Source organism: Carcharodon carcharias, chromosome 5, assembly GCF_017639515.1.
Source record: "Carcharodon carcharias isolate sCarCar2 chromosome 5, sCarCar2.pri, whole genome shotgun sequence".
In the NCBI taxonomy this organism is placed as follows: domain Eukaryota; kingdom Metazoa; phylum Chordata; class Chondrichthyes; order Lamniformes; family Lamnidae; genus Carcharodon; species Carcharodon carcharias.
The window spans coordinates 171,381,864-171,408,065 of NC_054471.1; the positions used below are offsets into that span (position 1 = coordinate 171,381,864).

Sequence of the window (26,202 nt, forward strand, 5' to 3'; positions counted from 1 at the left end):
TTGTGTCCTCCTTTGTGAAGACGGAACCAAAGTATGTATTTAGTTGGTCAGCCATTTCTTTGTTCCCCATTATAAATTCCCCTGTTTATGACTGTAAGGGACCTACATTTGTCTTCACCAATCTTTTTCTCTTCACATACCTATAGAAACTTTTACAGTCAGTTTTTATGTTCCCCGCAAGCTTACTCTCGTACTCTATTTTACCCTTCTTAATCAATCCCTTGGTCCTCCTTTGCTGAATTCTATACTGCTCTCAATCTTCAGGTCTGTTGTTTTTTTCCTGGCCAATTTGTATGCCTCTTCCTTGGATCTAATACTATCTCTAATTTCCCTTGTAAGCCATGATTTGGACACCTTTCCTGTTTTACTTTTGTGCCAGACAGGAATAAACAATTGTTGCAGTTCACCTAAGCGCTCTTTGAATGTTTGCCATTGCCTATCCACTGTCATCCCTTTAAGTAACGTTTCCCAATCCATCATAGCCAACTCGCACCTCATACCATCGTAGTTTCCTTTATTAAGATTCCGGACCCTAGTCTCAGAATCAACTACGTCAGGAATGCTGAGAGTTGTGCACCTGCTACCCTGGCTGAGGTCAGTTAACTCAGCACATGCCAGAGATCAAACCTGGGACTTTTCTGTCTTGTTTGCTTTAAACACATATTGTTGTTGGCTAACACCAATGGGATAGATTTTGACTTTGCACAACAGCCTGTTTTACATCCCTCCTGATTTGCTATTACCCATTTAACACTTTCCCACATGGTCAAAACCTACTCCAATGAGTCAATTGGCAGCTTACAGACATTGTTAAACAATGAAGACATACTATACAGAAAATGATTCAAATATGTACACTAACATGTTGAGCAGGCTTCCTTAATCTATTAATTGTGCAATTTGTAGAACTTGCAAGCCCAATCTTCTGCATATTTTGGGGTAGTATTCCCATGAGGGATGCGGATGGGGGTTTCTCTGATTTCCTAATGTTATTTTGGCAGAAGATCAGCAGAAACACTTTTGTGTTGTTTTGCCAAAGTTCCAGCAGATAGTCAGAAGAAACCAGACGAAAATGACTGGCACTTGTGTCAATGCAGTTTGGTTTACCTTACACGAGAACAATCTGGGACTGCTGTATAACTTGGGCCTTCAGATTCTGTACCAATCTAAATGAGTACAAATCTTAACTACATTTGGCAAAAGAGGCTAACAAAAGCTGAAGGTTTGTGGTACTTCATAAATTCCAAAAACCCTTTTATTCATATGATTTTTACAAGAATTTATTTATATCTGGGACCCATCTATTATGATTCACACCTAGAAGGAAAAAACAGTAAAACTTGGAAATAAAGGTACCAGTAAAGCTAATCTGAAATGGCCTTGCATACTTTAAAATGGAACTCCAGTATTAATGGTGCCAGTTACTGATTTTTACTGGGATTTGACAATTTTGACTTTATTATCCCTTCTGGGTGGTTTCTGCCAAAGTATACCTAGTACTCCTTGCTCATATTTACTAAATCAAACAAATTCCATAGACAAGCTAGTGCTTCCCATAAACTGAAACCTTACCTCAATATATTGACAATATAGGATGTAGTGGACCATCGGCTGAGCAATTTACTTTGCATTTTAAACTCACCACGGCATAGTGTGTAAGATTCCATGTAATTTACTTCACTTCACAAAATGGATTATTTCAATGATGTAAGAACTTTTTGTAACAGCTTAATCCAGTGTTTGAGATTTACTATATTTATATTGCAGCTTTAATGTAATGAAACATTCGCAGAAGCATCATAAAACAAATTATGAAACTGAGCCACTTAAGGAGTTGTTTGGTAAGATGACCCAAAGTTTGGTCAAAGAGGTAGGTTTTAAGGAATGTCTGAAAGGAGAAGAGCGAGGTGGAGAGACAGAGGTGTAGGGAGGTTATTCCAGAGCTTGAGGCCTAGACAACTGAAGGCACCAAGGTTGGAGTAATTAAAATCAGGGATAATCAAAAAAACAGAATTAGATGAGCACAGATATCTCTAAGGGTTCTGGGGTTGAAGGAGATTACAGAGATAGGGAGGGGCAAAGCCATGGAGGGATCTGAAAACAAGGACGAGAATTTTAAAATCAAGACTTTGCTTGAACAGGAGCCAATGTAGGTCAGTGAGCACAGGGGTGATAGGGGAAAGGGGCAAGTAAAGACACAGGCAACAAAGTTTTGGATGATCTCAAGTTTACGGAGGGTAGAAGATGGGAGATCATCCAGGAGTGCATTGGAATAGTTGATTCTAGAGGTAATGAAGCAGGAATGAGGGTTTCAGCAGCAGATGAGCAAAGAATTGTGTAATTCAACTATGGCATGTTTGAAGACCTCTTCCACACAATGGAGGTACCAACTCTGAAAGGCTGACCCTATGATTTTGTTATGCGTCAGCTATTCATGGTTCAAAATAACTGATTTCCATTATCAGCGTGCTTGTATATCCCATATTTGGCTTTTTATTTCTGAAATTTGGAATTTAATTTTTCAGAATCCTTTTAAAAATATTAGCCCTGCAGGAATACAACAAAATAGCAGCAATGCTCCAGAAAAATTAGATCTTTTTAAAATCTGGCATGCAGTATGATTCATACTACAGAGTTTTAATAAAATCTTCAGTAAAGTAACACAAGAGAATGGAGCAATAAGCAAAAGAATTAAGAGATTTGGCTGAAAACGTGCTTGGAAAGTTTTTGAAATGACTTTTGGAGTTGGGAAGGGAACAAGACAAAGAGGTTTAGGGAGAGACTTCCAGAGATTAGAACTGACATCACAAGATCCCTACGGCAAAGGAAGGCCATTTGGTTCATCTTACTACATCCATCCAAAGCGACCCTGTGCTCCCCTCATCCATCCATTGCTGCATCTAATTGTTTCTTTTATTACTCCAGGCTGCCTCCATCACAGTACACATGAAGCCATTCCATAATCTGTGTGAAGAAGGGCCTCCTGATGTTATCCCTAAAGTTATATTTTACTAGTATGAACCTGCACTAATAACAATGAATGCTGGAAATACTCAGTAGATCAGGCAGCATTTGTGGAGAGAGAAAACAGAGTTTCAGGTGAGAAGTTCTCACCTGCCTATTCACTTGAGTGTTTCTGGCTTGCTTGACTTGGAAGCTGCTTTTTTAATTATCCCCAAACACTTGCTGACCTGCCGACTTGCTCACCTGCTTTGCTTGCCCAGCCCAGGTACTGCTTGACCTGCTGCACCAAGTATTCCTTGTCTGTCCACTTGAAGTGTTTTCTGACCCACTGCAAGTGAGAACAACTGTTCACTGGCCTGCCCTGAGTAAATGCCATTTTACACTCCTGCCAGCCTTCAGTGCTTCCAGTTCACTGCTGATCTGTCTGGTCTGCCTGAGTGTTGTCTAATCCACCTGACCTCAGTGCTTCCAAGTCCTGCCTGTCTGCCCAACCCAATGTGGGGCTATTGTTTCAAATCTCTTTAGTTTTTAGTGTTTACATACAAGATCAACAAAGGACTTATGGTTTCATTACAATAAACAGATGCCACACATGCAACCTGTTACTCAGAATGGCCAATTCTTCTGCTTCAGGAGAATGTGAGAGAGGTTATTTCTTTTGGAGATATCTTCCTTGGAGTTCTTCTAGAGTTTGGTTGAGATCTTCTTGTGAGTAGGGTTGCCAACCCTCCAGGATTGGCTTGGGATCTCCAGGAACTGTTGTGTGCAATCCAGGAGAAAAATCATAGGGGCATTAAAAAAGATAGATTTTTTTTGTCCTTTTCTGTGAACATTTCTCTTTACCAGATATAAAAATATTCAAAATGGGGAAAAAAAGTCTGGTTGACAGCAAAGCATCATTCAATTGGGTAATGAGTCTTTTTGCTTTCCAATTGGTGTAGGAAGGCAGTGTGTCACAAGGATTGATGTGTTGGCTAAAGTGTGGGGGAAAGTCATGTGATGAAACCTCCAGGAATTCATTTAATCACAGATGGCAACCCTATTTGTGGGCTATCTCTTCCTTTGACTTTAGAATGGCTGCTTGTATAACACACTTGTTTAAAGAAAAATCAGTAACTTTCCTCTTTTACTTTCTGCTACAAAAACCAGCACCAGTGTTTACAATGGTTTCCCATGGTCCCTCAAGGCCTCCTTAGATTTAGATTTCCAGACAGTCTAGCTAACACTTTCTGAATTTGACCAAAGGCATGCTGTCTTGAATAATCAGTTTAGCAATTCCTTTGTTGAATTAACAGTTGTTTAGCGGGTAATTTAATTAATCCAGATTTCTAGCCAATCTTTTAGTTGCCTTAAAACTAGCATTGAAAAGTCCAAAGTCCTCATTAATTTGCCCAGAAAGCTTTTGCTGCTCAGCATGCCACCATCAACTTCAAATCATTCCCACTGGAACCTGCTCATTTACCTGTGTGCCCTTGGTGCTTCCCAGCCTGCTCTTGTCCGTTTATAGCACTGAGTACTTCTGATCTCCCTATTAGTTCACTTACCCACCTAATCTCATGGGTTCTTGATCTTCCTTCCTACTTATGCCAAGTGTTTTCCATTTTGTCTGCTTGCCCAAGAACTTTCTGCCCTACTGAAAGAAAGGAAATTAAGGTGGAGAGAGAAGAAATGAGCAGGATGAAAGAGTGTGAGAAAGTAGAAGAGAGAACAGGTGATGTAGAGGAAGAGGTGAAGGGATGGAGATGGTGAGGGTGGAGGAAGAGCTGCATTGCTGATTAGATCACTGGATATCAGATAAGATGTTACACTCTTCTGTCCTCTCAGGTAGATGTAAAAAAACCTCACAGCACTGTTTGAAGAAGAGCTGAAGAGTTATTTCTGGTGTCTTGACCAATATTTATCCCTCAACAAAAATCATTAATAGTGCTGAATTTTTGTTCATTATCCCAGCCCTGTTTCTAAGACCTTGCTGTGCTCAAACTGACTGGTGTATTTTTTTACATTATAACAGTGACTACACTTCAAAAGTGCATTATTGGCTGTAAGGGTTTTTAGGATGTCCTGAGTGTTTGGGATTTGAAATGCAACATTACTACATGTCCTATCTGGCTTGCTGTAGTCATGCAACCTCTGCAATGAGGGACGCTGTCTGCAAGCAGCCATCTTACAATCAGTTCAATAGTTTACATTAAGAAACACTGCAGTATTTGAGCTCAAAACATAGCACCAGAGTGGAGCTAAAATAGAGTTTGAAAACCTGGCAAAGCTGTGGAGAAGCCACAGCTACTTAAAAAAGGAACGCATGAGGTTCAAGTCTGCTAAAAGCTGCAGAAATAGGACAAGGAAATGCAAACAAAGCTGAAGGCTGCAAGTAAAATACTGGGTGAATTAAAATGGCTGTAAACTTTCCCCTTCCTGATCCAGTAGAAATGAAAAGCTATATGTGGCAGAACTGGCAAGTTTTCCACTTGTAATAACAAAATTACGAGATTGCAACAAATTTAATTTACGAGTCAGAGCCCATACAAGTAGCCACACTTCTAACACTGCTGGAGTGAGACTGCTACAAATTGTAATCCACCCTAAACCTATCCAATGAATAAAGGAAACAGACAACAGAAATTTTGAAAACCTTGAATGCACAATCTGAACCCCAAGTGAATGTTAAGTTTTTATTGAACTTGAAACAAAGCAAACCTATACAGATTTCCACTGGAGAGATATCAGCAGAAGAGTCTGATGAAGTACTATACACGATACAACAGGTTGGTTCCATCAAGTCTATAGGTGATAAATAGTTTGTGACTGTTATAATAATGACCGCAGAAGGAAACTTTCAAGTGAACAAGAAGTGTGAGATAGACACTGGTGTGTCATGCAACATCATGAAGAACATCATTTAGAAGTAGATGAGAGTGTAAGACCAATTTAGCATCCACCAAGAAGAGTTCCAGCTATCCTCAAATCGAGTCTAAAAAACAAGATAGTAAAGCTGGAAAAGAAGAGAGCAATCAAGAAAGTAACAACACCTACAGACCGGATGGGCAACATGGTAGCAGTGAAACAACCTGGAAAGCTGAGAGTATGTTTAGACCCAAAAGGTCTAAATAAAATGCTAAAGAGAACTCACCTCCCATGCCAACCATCAAAAGAATTTTGCCACAACCTGCGAAGGCAAAGACCTTTATTACCCTAGATGCAAAGGATGGTTACTTGCAAGTGAAGCTGGATGAAAGCAACAGCTTTCTAACTACATGCTTTCTTTCATTCATTCATGGGATGTGGACATTGATGGCTAGGTCAGTGTTTAATGCCCATCCCTAATTGCCCTTGAGAAGTTGGTGGTGAGCTGCTTTCTTGAACTGCTGCGGTCCATGTGGCATAGGTACACCCACAGAGCTATTGGAGGAGAGGGAGTTCCATGATTTTGACCCATCGACAGTGAAGGAACGGTGATATATTTCCAAGTCAGGATACTGAGTGATTTGGAGGGGAACTTCCAGGTGGTGGTGTTCCCATGCATCTGCTGCTCTTGTTCCTCTAGATGGTATTAGTTATGGGTTTGGAAGGTGCTGTCTAAGGAGCCTTGGTGAGTTCCTGCAGTGCATCTTGCAGATGGTACACACTGCTGCTACTGAATGTTCTGACACTGTTCGGGAGATACAAGTGGTTGCTCATGCCGTTTGGCATTTCCATGACTCCAGAAGAGTATCAACACAGACAGCATGAGATAGTCAGTGATCTTCCTGGAGTGGAAGCCATAGTGGATGATCTACTAGTCCATGAATGTGGAGACACAATGGAAGAAACCATAGCAGACCATAATCAGAATTTAATACAACTGCTAGAGAGAGCTCACCAGATGAACTTGAAGACGAGCAAGAACAAATTGCAACTGTAGATGTCTGAAGTTAAGTATATAGGTCATGTACTGACAACAAAAGGTCTTTGCCTGGATCCTGACAAGGCGAGAGCTGTAGCAGCTATGCAGCAACCAACAGATGTGAAAGCAGTGCAATGATTGTTGGATTTGTGAACTATTTAGCAAAGTTTTTGCCCAGTTTGTCATCAGAGTGTGAACCATTATGCAAGCTTACTGCCAAGAAGTTGCGGTGAAATTGGGGCACAGACCACGAAAGAGCATTCACTAAAATCGAACAACTAATGATGACAACGCCAGTGCTTAAGTACTATGATACCAATGGTGAAGTCACCTTGCAGTGTAACGCCAGCGAGACAGGTCTTAGAGCAACCCAAATGCAGCAAGGACAACCGGTCACATTTATATCCAGGGCACTATCGCAAATGGAACTATGTTATGCTCAGATCGAGAAAGGATGCCCGGCCAGTGTTTTTGCTTGTGAGCATTTTCATCAATAACTGCTTGGGAGAGACAAAGTGACGGTGGAGTCCGATCACAAGCCACTTCAAAGCATTTTTCTCAAACCGCTACTATCTGCTCCAAAGCATCTGCAAAGACTGTTACATTGTTTACAGAGATATCATCTGGACGAGACATATAAGCAAGGGAAACAGATGTACATTGCTGACATGCTGTCGAGAGCAGTACTCCCAATGAAGAAAGCTGAGGATGCTACAACAGAATGTGAACTTTTCCAGATTCAATGTGAAGCAGCAGATTGACATGATCTGGCAGTCATCAACCCAGCAGACACTGAATCTGACAAAATTCCAAGTGCTATAAGAAGCAGTGATGAAAGGATGGCTTGAGACTATCAGGGACACACAAGAGCATATTGGGCATATGGAGATGAATTGACAGCCCAAGATGATACCTTGTACAAAGGAAATAGAGTCATCATCCCTAAGGAAATGACTGGAGAGATGCTGAAGTGTATCCACTGAAGCCATCAAGGAATTGAACTGAGCCTGAGAAAGGCAAGAGATGTACTCTACTGGCCAAACATGAGCAATGAAATTAAAGACTACATCAACCAGTGCAGTGCTTGTAATGAGTATGAAGCCAAACAAGCTAGAGAGCTGTTAATGATGCATGACATCCCAGACAGACCATGGATGAAGCAGGGACTCTACACGATAGCAGGAACTGACTATCTTGTCACTGTAGACTACTATTCTGACTACTGGGAGTGAGACCAGCTGACTTCAATGACAACAGGAGAAATAGTAGAATACCTGAAAGCACACTTTGGTGGTTACAGTATTCCAGACATTGTGATGAGTGACAATGGCCCTCAGTTCACAAGTGAAGAATTCAACCACTACACAAAGCATTGGGAAATTCAACACTATACATCATCTCCACTTTATCCCCAGCTGAATGGAAAGGCTGAGGCAACAGTGAAAATTACCAAAGGAATCATACAGAAATCAAATAAAGCTAGCTCAGGTGTATACAAGGTGATCCTCGAGTGGAGGAACACATTGACTGAAGGCATGGAAAGTGGTCGAGTCCAAAGATTAATGTTACTCCACACACAAGCTACTCTTCCAATAGCAAAAATGCCACTGAAACCAGAAGTGTGCATAGGTGTGAGTGAAAAAATCAAGGTAAAATGGCAGAAAACAATATTTCAGTTTGACAAGACTGCCAAACCATTGCCAGAGTTGGGCATTGGAGAGCCAGTCAGGGTGCAAACCTTCAACGCTGTCAACAGGAGTCAGCCCACATGGCAACTTGGAACATGTGTAGAGAAGTTGTCGCCTCAATCGCGTGCAGTAAAATTGAGCGACCAAATATACACAGTGCAGCTGCAAGCATATACAAACAACTAGAGAAGCTGTTCTTTCACTGCAGTCAGCCAGTCAGGAAGGTGGGATCTCACTAGCTGTACTGAGTACAGAACTACTATCAATTCCAGAGGTCTACATGTCCCCAACAACCACAATGGAACAACAAGTTACCAGGACAACTGGTGTCATGGGAGCAACACTCCCCAGACAAGAAACATCACCCAGACGAACAGCCAATGACAACATGCAAGCATACCATTAAGAGACATGCACAATTTAAAGACTATGTATACAATGCAGGTGCAGAGACTGACTAGTAGAACAAACAGTTGTTAATGCATGAGAACATTGGATGTAAAGCGAGTAACTGCGGTAGCTCACAGTTACACATAATTGTGCATGCAAATGTGTCTTCTGTTCATTAGGAAAAGGTGGCTGTTTGGATCTTTCGTTCATTAATAAAAAGGGGAGGTTTATGTCTGGCTTGCTGCAGTCATGTAACCTCTACCAGCAGCCATCTTACAATCTGGTCAATAAAGACTTTAAATTAAGGAACACTGCAGTCTTTGAGTTCGAAACACTGGAGTCATGAAAAGTGCTATATAAGTGCAAATCTTTCTCTTTCATCTGCATTCAAAAAATGCACTGAACAGAAATTTCTAGATATTTGGGATAAAACATTTTTGGGGGATCCTTATTTTTCTCTCTCTTTCTTTTAACAATTCTCTTCAGCCAGAAAAGCCTCTACAATGTCACTTATGAATGGTTAATAGGAAAATGTGGGACATGACCAAATGTGACTCAACTACTGATCATTTTACGATGCTGGTCTCTTCTAGATCCACTCAGTTTACCCTGTTTAATCTTTCCACAGCTCAATATGACCAAATTTCAAACGGTGTGATTTTTGCCTATTGGTAAGGTAGGAAGAGAGTAAAAATGAAATGGTTGGATGAAAAGGGTACCAGTCTGTCAGACAGTCACATCCCTTTTGTAATTTCCTAGCATTGGTGCTGGTGGGGTGGAAGGGGATTAGGGGAAAGGGAGAGGTAATGCCCAGAGAAAGAACCCAATTTGAACCTGATCAAATTCCCGAGTCTTAATGTGGGCTGCATTGTTATCTCTGCACAGAGAAGGAACATCAGCCTTTTAACCTTCAAACTGCTAAACAGGCCTTTTGATGAGATGATGTCAAATCAGCAGCCATATGCCTTGAAATAATGTCTGCAGTTTTATTTTTAAAAATATCTATTGGAATAACCCTGCAAAGAGGAATCTTCATAGTTGTACATCCTGTAGAGTAAAATGCATCCCTACAAAAATTAGTCAAGTAATTTTGTCAAATCTTGTTTCACAAAGGCTGCTTTGAAACACCTTGTCATGTTTTACTGTGGTAAAGGTGTATATGAATGCAAGTTGTTGTTGAATAATCTAACACTTTCTGTAAATGAGAATGTTTTAGACAGTCTTTGCATTGCCTATTAGGCTCTTCTAACTAAAGTATCATGCAAAGCTATTGGAAATAGTGCCAGAATATCTACTGCAACATCATAAAGTCAAGGATCTCACTCAGCTTGAAAAACAAACAGACCTCCATTTAACAACCTTCCAAAGTGTTCTGCATGATTGAATGCTGTTTCTTATTAAATGTTTCAGTTTATCTCGCTCTAACCTCTCCCCTGCCCCTCTATCCTTCCCAATGGAATGCAATAAAAGCACTTTAAGCTCTGTTGGGGATTTTTTTTCTCTGGTTAACTTTATAATCAAATGAATGTGAATGGTTCTGGTCTGGTATTCTCTTCATATTATACATATTATCATACAATAATATCATATCACATATTTGTGCTGGCTGCCTGAGGACTTCAACAGAAAAGAGTGAACTGTAGTCACCATGGCAATCAATAGTTATTCACTTTAAACACATGTTTAAATAACATGGTTTGGTTAAGGATCCTACTGGGGCTGCTTGTAAAACAGATAATTTGTCTTTGCCTTGAGTCAGATTTCAATGCATTATTCAGTTGAATAATGGACTGTAATATTGATTGCGGTTATCCATCTTGCCCTTTGTATTGATAATGCCATTAAATACCATGGATTGCTGCCACATCCATAGTCTTGTTATTTCCTTCAATTCTTAACTCCATTTTAGTAATTTGAATATCAAATCTTCCACAAGAAGATCATGGGTTGATCCAGTCTGAATGTAACTCCCTGGAACTTGTGCTGATCTTTTCACCTGAAATCAGACCACTCACTGGGCCTAGGTCACTCCAAAAGCTATTCAGCAAACTTCCATAACGATTTGAGCAGCCACTGTTTCAAATAATGCCTGCCTGTTTGTTGTAGTTTGGCTGCTTATCCAAGCTGTTTAGTCAGGTTATGGGATGGTCCAGTAGCCCGCCGGTCAGTCAGTCATTTCAACAAATGGTGACAATAGCACTGCATTTAGGGTCAGGGATCCTGGAGTCTCCAGGAATTGGAGATTCATCTCCTTGTCAGTTTTGTAAGTAACCAGGGAGAAAAATCATAGGGATATTAAAAAAATGGTGCAACTTTTTCAATCTTTTTGAACACTTTTTAAATTACATTTTTGCTTAATAGCTAACATTCTTTGGGATGTGGACACCATTGGCCAAAGCAGACATTTATTGGCCAACCCTAGTTGCTCTTCAGCCGCTACACTCCATATGGTGAAGGTCAGGAGTGTGGTGCTACCGGCACGCTGCTCCAGCACCTCCCTCCAGGGCCCGGGAGAGCAGGGTGCAGATGGTTCCAAACACTAGGACCCGGGCTTGCTGTTTTAAACAGAGTTCTCATCATCCACAATGAGCGGCCAGAGCTTAGGACCTGACAGACTGGATTTTAAAAAATCAGAACTTTCAGGCTGAGAGTTCCGATTTTTGAAGCCGATCTGTCAGGTCAGTTTCACTCGTGATCAATACATAAGAAAACAACATAATAGTAGATTTAGCAATTATATGGGCAACACATCTTACAGCTCCAGCACCTCAAAATTTGCACACCTGGTGAAGGTGCTCCCACAATGCTGTTAGGGAATACGTTCAAGGATATTGTCCCAGTCACAATGAAGGAAACAGCCACATGTGTCCAAAGACACGGAAAAAAGGCTTTCAGTTGGGTGGGGTTGTTGGAGGTCATGTTTTGATACCTCCAACCAGTCTTGGCAATCCGAACTGCATTGCGGGTTGATCCTGAAGGTGTCCTTAAGTTTTGTGGGGATGAACAATTTTCTCTTTTCTTATGTCCGCTGGCCAAAACAGGTAACTCCTCCCTTCGGAGAATGCTATATCTGAATGGCTAAAAATGGAATTCGATATTGGAGCGTCTAGTTTGGAGCATAAAGCCCTGGTATGGGGCAGCATAATAGTATCTCTTGAGTATTACCTACAGTGTTAAAGAGTGCGATTTACTTACACAGCAAATAAACAAAATGACACTGATTGATGTCTAGATACTCAGGGGTTTGATTTTCAAAAGGTACCTGAGTTGAGATCTGGTGAGGGCGGGATATTAAAATCATCTCGGGATCTTGACACCAGTGGAACAGATTTGAATATTGATAGGACCAGCCGGGGAGGGAACATCCTTCATGAACTTGTTAAGGGATTGGCACATTCGCGATTGCAATATTGAACCTCTAATTCGGAGAAATGAGAGTCCGGTGCACGTTGTCTTTGATTTTAAAATTTTTCCTGCACCTCCGTCCGCCAGTTCCAGGGCTCTACTGTCATCAGGCCTGCATGGTCCCCCTTTTTTTTATATCGCTGTGGATGCTTCTGGCCCTTTCGGAGGGAGCTGCCTCCTCTCATCGGCAAGGCAGCAACAAGCCTCAACATGTCTTTGCCATTAGCACCAGGCAGACAGGCATCTATCTCGTACCTCGTGGAGGCGCTCAGAACCACTAATTGTGCACCGACTTCACCTCCTGCCATTTGAATTTAAAAATAGCGCTGCGAGGAAGAACGCAGGGGGAAGCGGGACCCCAAATTCACCTGGGTGTCGGCTTTCTGACCCCGCAGTGGAAACCTGGCCCAAGGTATTTAATCGGTACAAGTAGCTCTGTGCTGCTGGAAAATGAACGTGAGTTCAACAATTTTAGATTATGAACTCTCTCCTCCGTCCCCACCCCCTTTTTTTCCCAATAATTCATATAAGATTTTTCTTTTCCCACCTATTTCCATTATTTTTAAATGTATTTCCTTCCATTGTTTTATCTCTGCCTTTTAGCCTATTTCGATTCCTTCACCCCACCCCACCCCCACTAGGGCTATCTGTATCTTGCTGGTCCTGCTTTCTAACCTTAATGTCACCTATTATCACATTCCTTAGATAATATCACCACCTTCAACACCTCTTTGTCCTTTTGTCTATGACATCTTTTGGCAATCTGCACCTATGATTGGCCCTCTATCCAGCTCTACGTGCCCCACCCCCTTCCCTTAAACCAGTTTATATTTCACCTCTTTTCTATTTTTCCTTTGTTCTGTTGAAGAGTCATACGGACTCGAAACATTAACTGTGTTCCTCTCTGCAGATGCTGTCAGACCTGCAGAGTTTTTTCCAGGTATTTTTGTTTTTGTTTTGGATTTCCAGCATCTGCAGTTTTTTTGCTTTTGTCCTGTATTTGTACTCCTTTTACACAATGGCTGGGAAATCTGCATTATGTATTTACGCCCGGGTCTGGACAGAATATTTGGAGGATTGCGCAGTTTGCATCAGGTTTTATTTATTGTGGCTTGCCTACATGATCAGATTCATATTTAATGGATGGAATTAAAAATATTGAAAACTCAAGGGTTTTTCATGTTTCTCTATCCGAAGCTAATATAATTGAACAAAGAAAAGTTGGCTGGCAAACTGAGGGGCGAGCACGCAGTCCTTTCTTTACAAACTCATTTTTAATGTAAAAACTAGGAGATATGGACTTCTAATCCATCCAGAACGCTGCTCTTGTTGGTGGCCATTGTTTTCTGATAACATGCAAACTAAATCTTTTGTCTTGTTTATACCTTTTTAAAATAAGATATAACTTTTTACAGCAGGTCTGAATTTGCTTTTATAATTTGAGTACAAAATTTAATACCTCTTTCTGGCATTTGTTAATTCTTTAATGAACTGTTAAATCTATTAGCTGCCCAGTAATCTCGTTTTATCACAAAGTGTCAGGCCTGGAAGTCACTGGCTCCAGGAAGTTTGACTATTTTAAATGTGAACCTGTGGATTGCCAAGGACCTTGTTTCCCACCTTTGACTACAGGGCATGGGTAGTACATTGTACTTTTGTAATTCAGCAATTGGAACCATCAGCCACACTACTTGAGGCTTTAAGACAAACAAACCCAAAATTATTTCCCTCTTTTTTCTATCCCCCCCCCCCCCCGCATAAAAACTTATGCTCTATTTTTAATTTAGAACATTAAGAATGAGGGAGGTCATTTAAGGATGTGATAACAGGACACTTAGAAAATAATCAATGGGATTAGGCAAAGTCAACATGGATTTATGAAAGGGAAATCATGTTTGACAAACCTACTGGAGTACTTTGAGAATGTAACTAGCAGAATAGATAAGGGAGAACCAGTGGGTGTGGTGCATATGGATTTTCAGAAAGCTTTTGATAAAGTCCCACACAAGAGGTTAGTGTGCAAAATTAAAGCACATGGGATTGGGGGTAAGATATTGGCATGGATGGGAAATTGGTTAGCAGACAGGAAACAGAGTATGAATAAATGGGTCCTTTTCAGAGTGGCAGACTGTGACTAATGGAATACTGCAGGGATCACAATATATATTCACAATATATTAATAATTTGGATGAGGGAACCAAATGTAATATTTCCAAGTTTGCTGATGACACAAAACTTGGTGGGAATGTGAGCGATGAGGAGGGTATTAAGAGGTGAGCTAGACAGTTTGAGTGAGTGGGCAAATACATGGCAGATGCAGTATAACTTGGATAAATGTGAAGTCATCCATTTTGGAAGGAAAAACAGTATGGCAGAGTATTATTTAAATGGTGATAGATTGGGAAATGTTGATGTACAAAGGTACCTGGGTGTCCTTGTACACCAATCACTGAAAGCAAGCGTGCAGGTGCAGCAAGCAGTTAAGAAAGCAAATGGTATGTTGGCCTTCATTGCGAGAGGACTTGAGTACAGGAGCAAGGATGTCTTACTGTAGCTGTACAGGGCCTTGGTGAGACCACACCTGGAGTGTTGTGTGCAGTTTTGGTCTCCTTACCTAAGAAAGGATATACTTGCCATAGAGGGAGTACAGCAAAAGTTCACCAGACTGATTCCTGGAATGGCAAAATTGTCGTATGAGGAGAGATTGAGCCGATCAGGCCTGTATTCACTGGAGTTTAGAAGAACGAGAGGAGATCTCATTGGAACATAAAATTCTGACAGGGATGGATAGACTGGATGCAGGGAGGATATTTCCTCTGGCTGGGGGATCTAGAACAAGGGGTCACAGTCTCAGGACTGTGGGGTAGACCATTTAGGACCTAGATGAGGAGAAATTTCTTTACTCAGAGGGTGGTGAACCTATGGAATTCTCTCCCACAGAAGGCTGTGGAGGCCAAGTCAGTGAATACATTTAAGAAGGAAATAAGCAGATTTCTGGACTCTAAAGGCATCTAGGGGTATGGGGAGAGTGCAAGATTACAACGTTGAGATAAAGGATCAGCCATGATCATATTGAATGGTGGAGGAGGTTCGAAGGGCCAAGTGACCTACTCCTCTTATTTTCTATGTTTCTATGATCCATTTTAGTTCATTAAGAAAAACTCTAAATTCACACCTTTACAGCACCTAGTTGGTTCTTAAATGATTGCTGGGTTTTTGCCTCTTTATACTACCTTGAATTCAATTCCAAGTATTCAATAATTCTTTGTGTGAAGGAAACCTTCCTGATATTAATTCTAAATTTGCTTTTTGCTAGCTTGAACTTTGTCCTAGTCACACAATTTATTTTAAAGCAAATCTCTGGATCTACTTTCTACATTAACTGTCCTATGAATCTCTGAGATCAGGCCTTGAATGTTTCCTTTCAAGGATTCTGGTCAGACCACACTTTGGCCACTGGGAAACATAGGAAATATTCAAGTGCTAGAGACATTTCAGAGAAAACCTATGAGGATGGGATAGAAGTGTTAGTAGTCACTAAATCTGTATTAAACCTTGGTTAGACCACACTTTAGAGGATTGTGTGCAGTTCTGGTCACCATATTATAAAAAAGATATAAAGGCACTGGAGAGGGTGTAGGGAAGATTTACAAAGATGATACCAGAAATGCGTGGGGATACATATCAGGAAAGGATTGACAGGCTGGATCTCCTCTCTTGAAAAAGAAGGCCGAGGGGTGATCTAATAGAGGTCTTTAAAATTATGAAAGGTTTTGGTTGAGTGAATAGAGAAAGAATGTTTCTTCTTGTGGGCAAGAGCATAACTAGAGGCAATCAATATAAAATAATCACCAATAAATCCAATAGGGAATTCAGAAGAAACTTCTTTACACACAGAATGCTGAGAATGTGGAACTCACTGCCATAGGGAGTGGTTGAAGCAAATAGTATAGGTGCGCTTAAGGGGAAATTAGAGAATCATATGAGGGAGAAGGGAATAGATGGTTACAATAATAGCTTTAGTGAGAAAAGATGGGAGGAGGTTCAAGTGGAGCATAAACACTGGCATGGATGGTTGGGCTGAATGGCATGGCATGTTTCTGTGTCTTATATTCTATGTAATCCTAGACTCAGTTGGACCCAGTATTCAAGCAGTTGTCTGGCCAGAGCACTGGGCAATTTGATCAAAATTTCCTCTGAATAGTAGCCCACTGTTTGGGCTGTGTAAGTTCAGTATTTTATTGACTTTATTGGTTACTGCTCTGCATTAAATGAACATATTGAGCATTGAATTGATTAAGACTTCAATGTCTCTTTCAAGTGTATCCTTAGTTACTTCAGTACCATTCATGAACTATTTTGAGTTTCCCATTTTTCTTTCCTGTTTATAATTGTCTGCATTAAATTGCATTGGCAACATTTCTGCCTACTTATATATTTTGTCCAATTATTTTGGTAGAATTTGTCATGTCTCAACTCTTGCTGTTTTTGTTTTGTTATCAGCAAATTTAACTAATTTGCTTTGAGTTTCTGAATCCAAGTAATTGAGGCAAATTAAAAATGGTAATGGCTCCACAGATATTTCCTAACTTGCTAAATATTTCCAGCATTTTCTGTTTTTATTTCAGATTTCCAGCATCCACAATATTTTGCTTTTGTATTGTGCTCCAAAACAGTTATCTGAGGCATCCCATTTAGTACTTTTCACCCACCCAGCACAGTTCCTCTAATAAGAACCCATTGTGGATGCTTTGGTTATTTCACTCAATGGGCTGCACTTTAAAATAAAATAAAAATAGCAATGAAAGCTTAAATAAAAATGTAGTTGAAAATAGAATTTTTTTCTTTGAGAGTTATATAAACAAAGTACAATTGGGAAAATGACAAATAAATTATGTACTACACATGAGCAAGACTATTAGGCTGGAATAAACTGCATACCACAAATTGTCCTTTGTTTAATCTATATATACACAGTCTTCAAAAGTATATCTGCGGGGCTTAGGAGCTGTGTTACTGCAAAATAGAATGTCTTACAGCTCAACAACACAATTTTCAAAATTATTTTAAATTAATTTGATAGAAGGAATGATTTGCTGGTATTCATTTATTCTGTTATCCTGTCTGCGATTTTTCCAATTTGGCACACCTGCCTGGCAACGATATAATGGAGAATGTGATTTACCACATTGGACAATCCATCAGGTTGTGCCATATACCAACAATAGCGACCAGCTAATAAACAGTGCTGATGGCAGGATGGTAACTTACTTTTGTCTCTGTAAAGACTAATAATGAGGCTTTGACTTGTCTGTAATCTGATTAAAATACCATGGAATCGATATTCAAAGTGTTTGTACCTCTGCAGTACTATTTGCAGATTTTGTTTTGTCTTCTAGCTCAGATTGCCCCTGAAAAGATCTTTACAGATGCTTTGAATTCATAAGAAGGACTGAGCACAAGGGGCACAAGAAGCTTCTGCAGCAGTGGCTTTATGTCCTCAATGAATACTGCAAGTAATTTTGCTCACTGTCAAACTGATCTGTGAACTATCTTGTTTGCACAAAAACTTCTGTTTTTTTTTTAACCAAAGGAAAACTTTAAACTTAACAAGTGATACCTGCAACTGCCACCACCTTTGATTGTAGTGTATATGTTCACAACCTCACAGGAGTAGGAGCAGGCCATTCAGTCTCTTGAGCCTGTTCTGTCACCAGATTAAATCAAATCTATATACCTGCCTTGGCTCCATATCTCTTAATACCCTTAACTCACATTTTTAACATTTTCCTTGAAGACAGAAATTAAATGAATAATTGCACCCTGAGACTTTTTTCCTCCCTTGACTGGAAAGCAATGTTTTCGATCTCTCAAGTTGCATCCACAAGATGAAACTGTTCTTACTTTGACACTAATTGACAATCTCTCAAATAGAGGCCACAAGATGGTAATTTTGGAAAATGAAAAATTATAACACCAACGTTCATCAACAGCCTTTCATAGGTTCATATACACATTAACTGGCGGGGGGATCCCCTCATCCGTGAACCTTGTAGCATCTACAAAGTCAATCAAGTTGATGAGATAGGACCACCTTTTCCAGAATCCATGCTGAGATTCCCTAATCACACCTGTTATTTCAAGCTATTCATATAATATTTCTCTAATTATGTCCTCTAGCAACCTGCCTATAACTTATGAGAAACTAATGAGACCATAATTTTCTGATTCTAACTTACATCCCTTTTTGAATATAGGTGCCACACTTATCTCTTTCCAGTTCCTGCCAGACCTCAACAAGCAACTAAAGATCCACCTACAGAAAAATCAGTAACCGGATTTAAGGTAATTGGTGAAAGAACCAGAGGTGAGAAGAGGAGATTTTTTTTAATGCTGCAAGTGGTTATCATTTGGAATACACCACCTGAAAGGTAGTAGAAGCTAATTCATTAGTAATGTCTAAAAGATAATTGGATACTCACTTAAACATGAGAAATCAGCAGGGAATGGGGAAAGATTAATCAGAAAACTTTATCAGAGCAGGCATGGATTCAAAAGGGCTGAATGGCCTTTTTCTGTGCTGTGTGTTTCTGATTCTATAATATGAGTCAACAGCTGACATAACACAGCATGCATTTCTCTGAGGGTCCTAGTGTGAGCACCATTGGAACAAATGCCTCATCTGCATCAAGGGCTTTAGTTCTATTAAGGACTATTGCCACATCCATTTTTACATGTTCAATTGAAACATCAATCAGCTCAGAATCATCCTCACTAGGGAAAACTGACACAGGATGCATTCAGGATCTAAACAGAAGCAAATTACACTGGGGTTGAAGTGTTCTTAAATCCACTTGAGGTTTGCTCTTGTATCTTCTATCATTATCTAGCCCTCCTGATTAGCCTTGCAATGAGTCCTGGTATTCGCTATTCTCTGTTCAATCAGCTACTAAGTGATACGTGTAAGATGATCAGTTAACTAACTCTTCTTTCCAGGAACAGAAGACAAAATTATTAATTTATTAATAAGTTGCCAAGGCGACAGAACAATAATTGGCACCACCCACACCCCGCATTATATTGCTGAGCTGATTCCAATATCAATCAAAATCAATTTTATGTGATATTCAATATTCTAAGCTCATTGAAAAATTAACACTGACTTTCTGTCAAGTTTTTTTTTGAGTATGTTTTTTGCCTCTCTTCCTTGAACTAACCCTTAATTCAAGAAGCATTCAATTAACTAGTTAAGATAGAAACATAGGGGCCTGCATTTGATTGATCCTGCTACACATGTATTAATGTATCCCGTGCGTTTATTGCTTTCTGGAGCAGTGCCGTTGATCACTCATGTAGAGTAGTGTAATCACAATATGCCTGAAATTGTTGCTGTGCTATTTCACTTTGCCAACACTGGACAGCATCTTATCATCCTTACCAATGGTCTGTATGAGCATAAAGCAATGGAATCTATGGAGTCTCAGTATCATTCCATTATGGTTGTCTGTAATTATTCTTCAAATGAATTGAAGAGGACCATGGTTGCATCTTGGAGTTTGGGCCCCAATAACTCTAACAGCGGTGAGAGCACTCATGAGAGATGTTCCTATTGCACCTATGACCTGTGTAGCTGAAGTAGCCAGTGAAGATATCACTACTGTTTAAATCATAGAACATTTCAGCACAGAAATTGACCATTCATCCCATCGTTTGTGTTAGTATTTTTATCCACATGAGCCACCTAGTCTAATCCCACTCTCCTACTACAACAGCTTACATTGATATAGCACTTTTAATGTAATAAAATATCCAAGACACTTCACAGGAATGTTATCAAATAAAATTTGACACTCAGCCACATAAGATCTCGAAGGGATGTAGGGCTGGGATAGGTTACAGAGCTAAGGAGGTGCGAGGCCATGGAGGGATTTGAAAACAAACATGAGAATGCACTCCAATACTGGACAGCATCTTATCATCCTCATTAATATTTCTCCTTTCTCCAAGCAGCTAATACCTTTATAAAATTTATGGGCTCTGCTTCAACAACAGTTTGTAACAGAGAATTTCACAGTCAAACTACTCGAAGTGTAATAGGATTTTTCTAATCTGTGACTGTTAATCTATCAGGACCCCCTCATAGTTGTTGAACACCTCTGTCAAGTCATCCATTAATCTCCTCAACCCCACTGAAAACCCTCTAAATTCTCAAGTCTCTCCTCATCCTTGGTAACTTTGAATCTACACTGCACCGTTTTCAATGATTTAATATCCTTTCTGTAACAAGGATTTCCCAAAATGCACAGAATATTCTCAAGTACAACTCAACAAAGGCCTTGTACAAGTTCAACATTGCCTCCTTGTTTCTGAATACCTCTAGATTCCATTTGTCCTTTTTGTGACCATATAAATGCCCGCCTTTGTTTTCTCTAAATAAGCCACATAGCAGGTGTTCCAGCATCCAGAGACAAAAGGGTAAGAAGGCAAGGTGGTGGAATGAGTGCCAATTCACAATACAACTTCTGAGATTTATTGAAAGCCCTTTGAAAATATGTTGCCATGTGCTCAGTAGCAGATTTCCACTTGTTTAAGATGGCATCACATATCCGGTTGTTTGGCAGCTCCAAATTACCCAGACTACGCTTTACTGTTGTCTGCAAGGAGGATTATTTGACTGCTGAATGCAATCCTGCTGCTGCACCAAGCTGATTCTCATAACAGGATCACTAGCATCTTTATTTTATGTGTAAAGGCAAAGCATATATAGAACTAGACCATACAAGACATAATGTTCCTGGTTTAATCCCTGGTCTATCCTACAGTAGCTAATTTCATTTAGAGAAGTCATTGGCCTTTTTATTCTCCTGGAAGAAAGAATGAAAAAACTTGTGTTTATATATTGTATTTCAGAACCTCATGATATCCAAAGGACCTTAAAGTGAATTAAGTTCTTTTGAAGCATAGTCATTTTGTAATAGAGACAAATGAGGCAGCCAGTTTTCACACATTAAGATCCCACAAACATTAGTGAGAAAAATAGCCAGATTTTTTTTTTGGTTATATTAGTTGAGAGTTGAGGTAGAGACATTGCACCTTTTACATCTACCTGAGAGGTCAGAAGGGTCCTCGGTTTGGTGTCTCATCTGAAAGACGGCACATTCAACAGCGCAGCATTCCCTCAAGTGAAGCACCATCTGAGAATATTTGCTCAGGTCTCTGGAGTGAGGCTTAAATTCTTGTCCTTCTGACTCAGGGCAACAGAAGAATTTCAAACTGAATAGTTTTAGATTGACCTCATTAAACCCTGTTATTCATTAATTCAATCACCCAAGCAAGAATATCAAGGAATAAATGTTGTTAAGGCTGCTGTGCCAGACAATAGCCCTGCTTTCAATATAAGCAAAATGTGTGCCTGTTCATTTGTTTGTTGGCAAACTCCTCTGAGGTCCTCACAGAATCACAGAATTGTTAGGTGCAGAAGGAGGCCATTCAGCCCATTGTGTCTGCACTGGTTCTCCGAGCATTTTAACTTAGTGCCAATCTCCTGCTTTTTCCCCCATAACCCTGCACATTATTTCTATTTAAATAATCATCCAATGCCTCAATTGAACTTGCCTCCACCACACTTCCAGGCAGTGTATTCCAAATCCTAACTACTCGCTGTGTGAAAAAGTTTTTTCTCACCTTGCATTTGCTTCTTTTGCAAAACATTTTAAAACGGCGTCCCCTGGTTCTTGATCCGTTTACAAGCAGCCCTTGGGCCAATTTCAACCAAACTTGTTGGGATGATACCTTGGACGAATGGGCATTTCATAAGGAAGTTGACATTTAACCACCACCTTTAAGGGAGGGATGGGGCTTTGATCACCTAGCAGGAAATCACATGGCCCTGCCTACTGTGTCTCTGCTGACACCATAACTCAGACATGCTTTAACCAACATTAAGCATTCATTCAAAGAAAGAATAGAATGAATTTACATCATAAATCCCTGACTTTCTTTCAGACTTCAATTTTTTCTCATTTTAATTATTTCATGTAAGTTGTAAGGGCAACTAGGGGTAGGCAATAAATGCTGGCTACGTGTTACTACTTGGTAAGGGTCAGCGTCAATCAGCATTCAGAGCCAGGGAAGATGATGAAACTAACGCAAAAAGGCAAAGAGCTGACAGAAAGCGACAGGCAACAATTAGAAAAAAGGAAGATGAAGAGGCTAGAGGAAGAAAGCAAGATGTTGACAGACAGCTACAGAATGCAAGAAGAACCAGTGCTGCAAGAAAGAGACCAAGGCCTAAATTTTCCAGCCCTGCATGCGTGGCAATCGTTGTGGGTGGGAGGGCAAATTTGACAGACCAGCAAAAGGTCTAATGACTTTGGGTGGGAATTTTTGGTTCTGTGGTGAGAAGGACTGGAAAATCCCGCCCCAAGTCTAAAAGCTTTCATTTATGATCCTCATCCTAATTAGGAGTCAGACCCCAGAATATGATATTGACAGTAGATCGGAGGTTTGTGAATCCCGTGGCGCAACAAAGCGGAAAAAGAACACCTTCAATGTGTTGTGCAAATGGTAAAGTACAATTGCCACCCTTAAGCGAGCCACCTGACCCACTGAATGTTCTTATGGGAACAACAATAAAATCAAAATGCTTCTGGAAAAACATCAGAAAGCCTAACAGCTGAGAAGGATCACCAAGAAATCTCTTTATTTTGGCTCAAGAAGGAAGAACTTCTAACGTGAGCTACCGTGAAATATCTAATGTTTCAACAAACATTGAAATTGTATTCAGTGACACTGAAAATGTAGAGTGAAATTAGAGATGTTGCCTTTGACACTAATATTCAGAGTATTAAAAACATTGCAATTAGATTGCAACATAGATTTTAATCCTCAGGATTTAGAGTGTGATGTAGAGATGATTAAATCTAATTAAACTAGAATCAAGCCAAGTAAAGTGAAACAAATGAAAGTAAATTCATTTTGAAAGGAAATACCTTTTGTCAAATAATGCTTTTAAGTATAATAATTATGTGAATTTAGATATTGTGTTTCATACCAGGGATTAAAATTGTTAATTAAAATAATTGTATGAAAGAAGGTGAGTTATTGAATGAAATTTGTTGGTATAAGAAATGCTTCAAAAAATTTCTTCATAGAAACATCTTTGTGGTCTGATTTTCAGCTTTACTACCTATCTCATTCAGTCCATGTGCCAGTAGGGAGAATATCTGTTTATTACTTCATAAAAATATTTTATTTATTTTACTTTTTCCTGGACATTAGACGGGTCGCCTAGCTTGTTTTAAATAAAAACAGAAAATGCTGGAAATATTAGAAGGCTGGTAATATCTGTAGAGAGAGAAATGGAGTTCAAGTTTCAGGTCGGCCAGAACTTTAAACAAAAGCAAAATCCTGCGGATGTTGGAAACCTGAAATAAAAACAGAAAATGTTGGAAATACTCTGCAGGTCTCGCAATATCTGTGGAGAGAGAAACAGAATTATTATTTTCGGCCTGTGACCTGAAATGCTGTTAGACCTGCTGAGTATTTCCAGCATTTTCTGTTTTAATTTTAGATTTCCAGCATCTGCACTATTTTGATTTTGTACAAGTTAATTTTACTTTGATTTGGGCTCTGGGTTTCAGGGGCCTGTTTTTATGCAATAAAGTAGATTGGGCATCCGTGCAGACCAGCTTCCAAGACAGAAGGTGAACTGGACCTTGTGAAACCTTGGTGATTTCTGCATCCACTCTCCATTCAGCCCACCATTGACAGCAGAGCCTTCAGTCACCTTGACCCTATCGGCTGGAACTAAACATTTTACCTCACTACACATTAAATGCCTCCACAAATCCATTTTGACCATGCTTTCAGTTACCCCCGCTAATCTATTACTCTGTGACTTGGCTTCCACTCTTTTTTTATTCCCAATTGTGAAGCACTTTGGGATGCCTGATATTGTTGTTATGAATGTGCAGAAGGCCCTTTTGTTGGTGTAACAAGGATTTGAGACCTGTCTGCAATTCTAATGCAAGCCAAACACATAGGTCAGTGTATTTAGCTCATGATCTTGTAATTAGCTTAAGCTTATGCAGGGGTACTAACCTACACAGTTTTGGTCTTATGTTTCCAACCCCTGGACAGGAAAAGACCATTGGAGTCATGATGAGTTTTTCCATCAAACTAATCCTGTGCCTGTTCAGCCTGTTTCCAACAGAACAAAGCATTCTGATTACTCATAAAAATCGCCTATTGACTTTTCATTTTAGAAAATTTAAGGTGCCCCTCCCCAATTTACTTCTTCCGAGCAATCAGTAGTGAGATCTTATTTATTCGTTGTTGTTTGGAGTCATGGAAGAAGAATTAGTGCTACAGCGATGGGGGTTTTGGGTGCAATCTGAGCCCAGGGAATGGGAAACATGTTATGGGGCTAGAGTGTATGGTCATTCATATCAAACGCAGTTGTCTTGCGGTAGGGGGAGTTCATTACTGAATGTAGTTGTTGATAACAGATTTCTGCATCAATATCTTTGCCTGCAGATCATCGTCTGCAGTCCTCTGCTTCCTTATCTCCCTGTGAGACTATATTCCATTGGAGCTCTACCTCACTCTGCTGCTTACATCCTCAGAACACTTCAAAATGCTTCCAGTCTAGTCATTAATTTTTCAGTTTGGTTACTGTTGTTTTGTAAGCAAATACCGTTGCTGCTTTGTGCACAGGCAGGTCATACAAACAGCAAAGAATGACCTGTTAATCCGTTTTTGGTGGCAATTTTTTATTTTTATTTTTCTATTTTGACACTTTGAAGCACTGTCAGTTGTGGGATAAATGATGGTCATGACACAGGGAGAACTCCCCTGCTGTTCTTCAAATAACGCTGCAGGAGCTTTTGCATCTCTGAGGAGGTAGCTAGGATCTTGGTACAGTGTCTTGTCTGAAGGATGGTACCTCTGGCTGAAGTGTCATCCTAGATTATGGCCTGAATTTTCCTGTCGGTGATTTGGGGGCAGGGCCTGCTCACTGAGGGGAAAATGACGCAGGATGATGTCGGGAGGAACCCCTGGTGTCATCCCGCCCATTTAAATATTCAGGAAGGTGGGCGGACAGTGAAATCAGCTGACCTGTCAATGGCCAATTGAGGCCATTGACGATAATTAAGGTAATTAAAGGCCCTGCCCATCCAACCTTAAGACTGGCGGGTAGGCCAGGAGCCCCAGTGGGCTTCTGATAATACATGAAACCTCATCCACTGGCGGGATGAGGTTTCATGTCCGTTTTAAAAATCTTAAATAAACTTTGAGATTCATTAACATGTCCCATATCATGTGACATTGTCACATGAGAGGGACATGTTAATTTTTTATTTTTATTTTTCTATTTTGACACTTTGAAGCACTGTCAGCGCTTTCCCTGAGACAGCACTTAGTCTCGGAGCAGTGCGGCTCTTAAGAGTGCACTTTGACAGTTGGGGAATCCCTCCACCCCCTGCACAGGAAGCACATAGCGCTTCCCATCGGGCGGGCCTTAATTGGCCCGCCCACTTAAAATGGCGGCGGTGTCCACTTCGGCGGCGGAGTTTGGCTGTTTGTCCGCCGCCAAGCTGGTGGGACCCACCTGCCAACCTAGGGCAAAATTCTGGCCTATGTCTTCAAGTCATGACCCAGGAGTATGGGTGCTGCTGCTGAACCAAGGGTGAAATGTGCAGCATGCAGCAGATGATGATGATCTTGACAATATCGCCTGGACTTTGAAGCAGCAACTTGCCAGAATGATCCAAGCAATGTAATCATCACCCCTATGGTGTGTTCCACAACTTGGGATGGAAGCATGGACTTTGTTATATCAATGTTCATCTGCCACTTGAGGGTTTCTA

At 40.2% G+C, this 26,202-nt stretch overlaps 1 protein-coding gene across 2 annotated transcripts in view; it reads left to right on the forward strand.

Annotated features, from left to right (window-relative positions):
- Positions 1-12,586: 12,586 nt before the first annotated feature.
- LOC121277612 (ribonucleoside-diphosphate reductase subunit M2) overlaps positions 12,587-26,202 on the forward strand; it is a 34,562-nt gene continuing 20,946 nt past the window's right edge. The window contains exons 1-2 of one of the 2 annotated variants that reach the window (XM_041187158.1): positions 12,587-12,786; positions 18,589-18,676. The gene's annotated coding sequence lies outside the window, so the exon portion shown is untranslated. The remainder of the gene's footprint in view (positions 12,787-18,588; positions 18,677-26,202) is intronic. The other variant, XM_041187157.1, reaches the window with a different exon arrangement.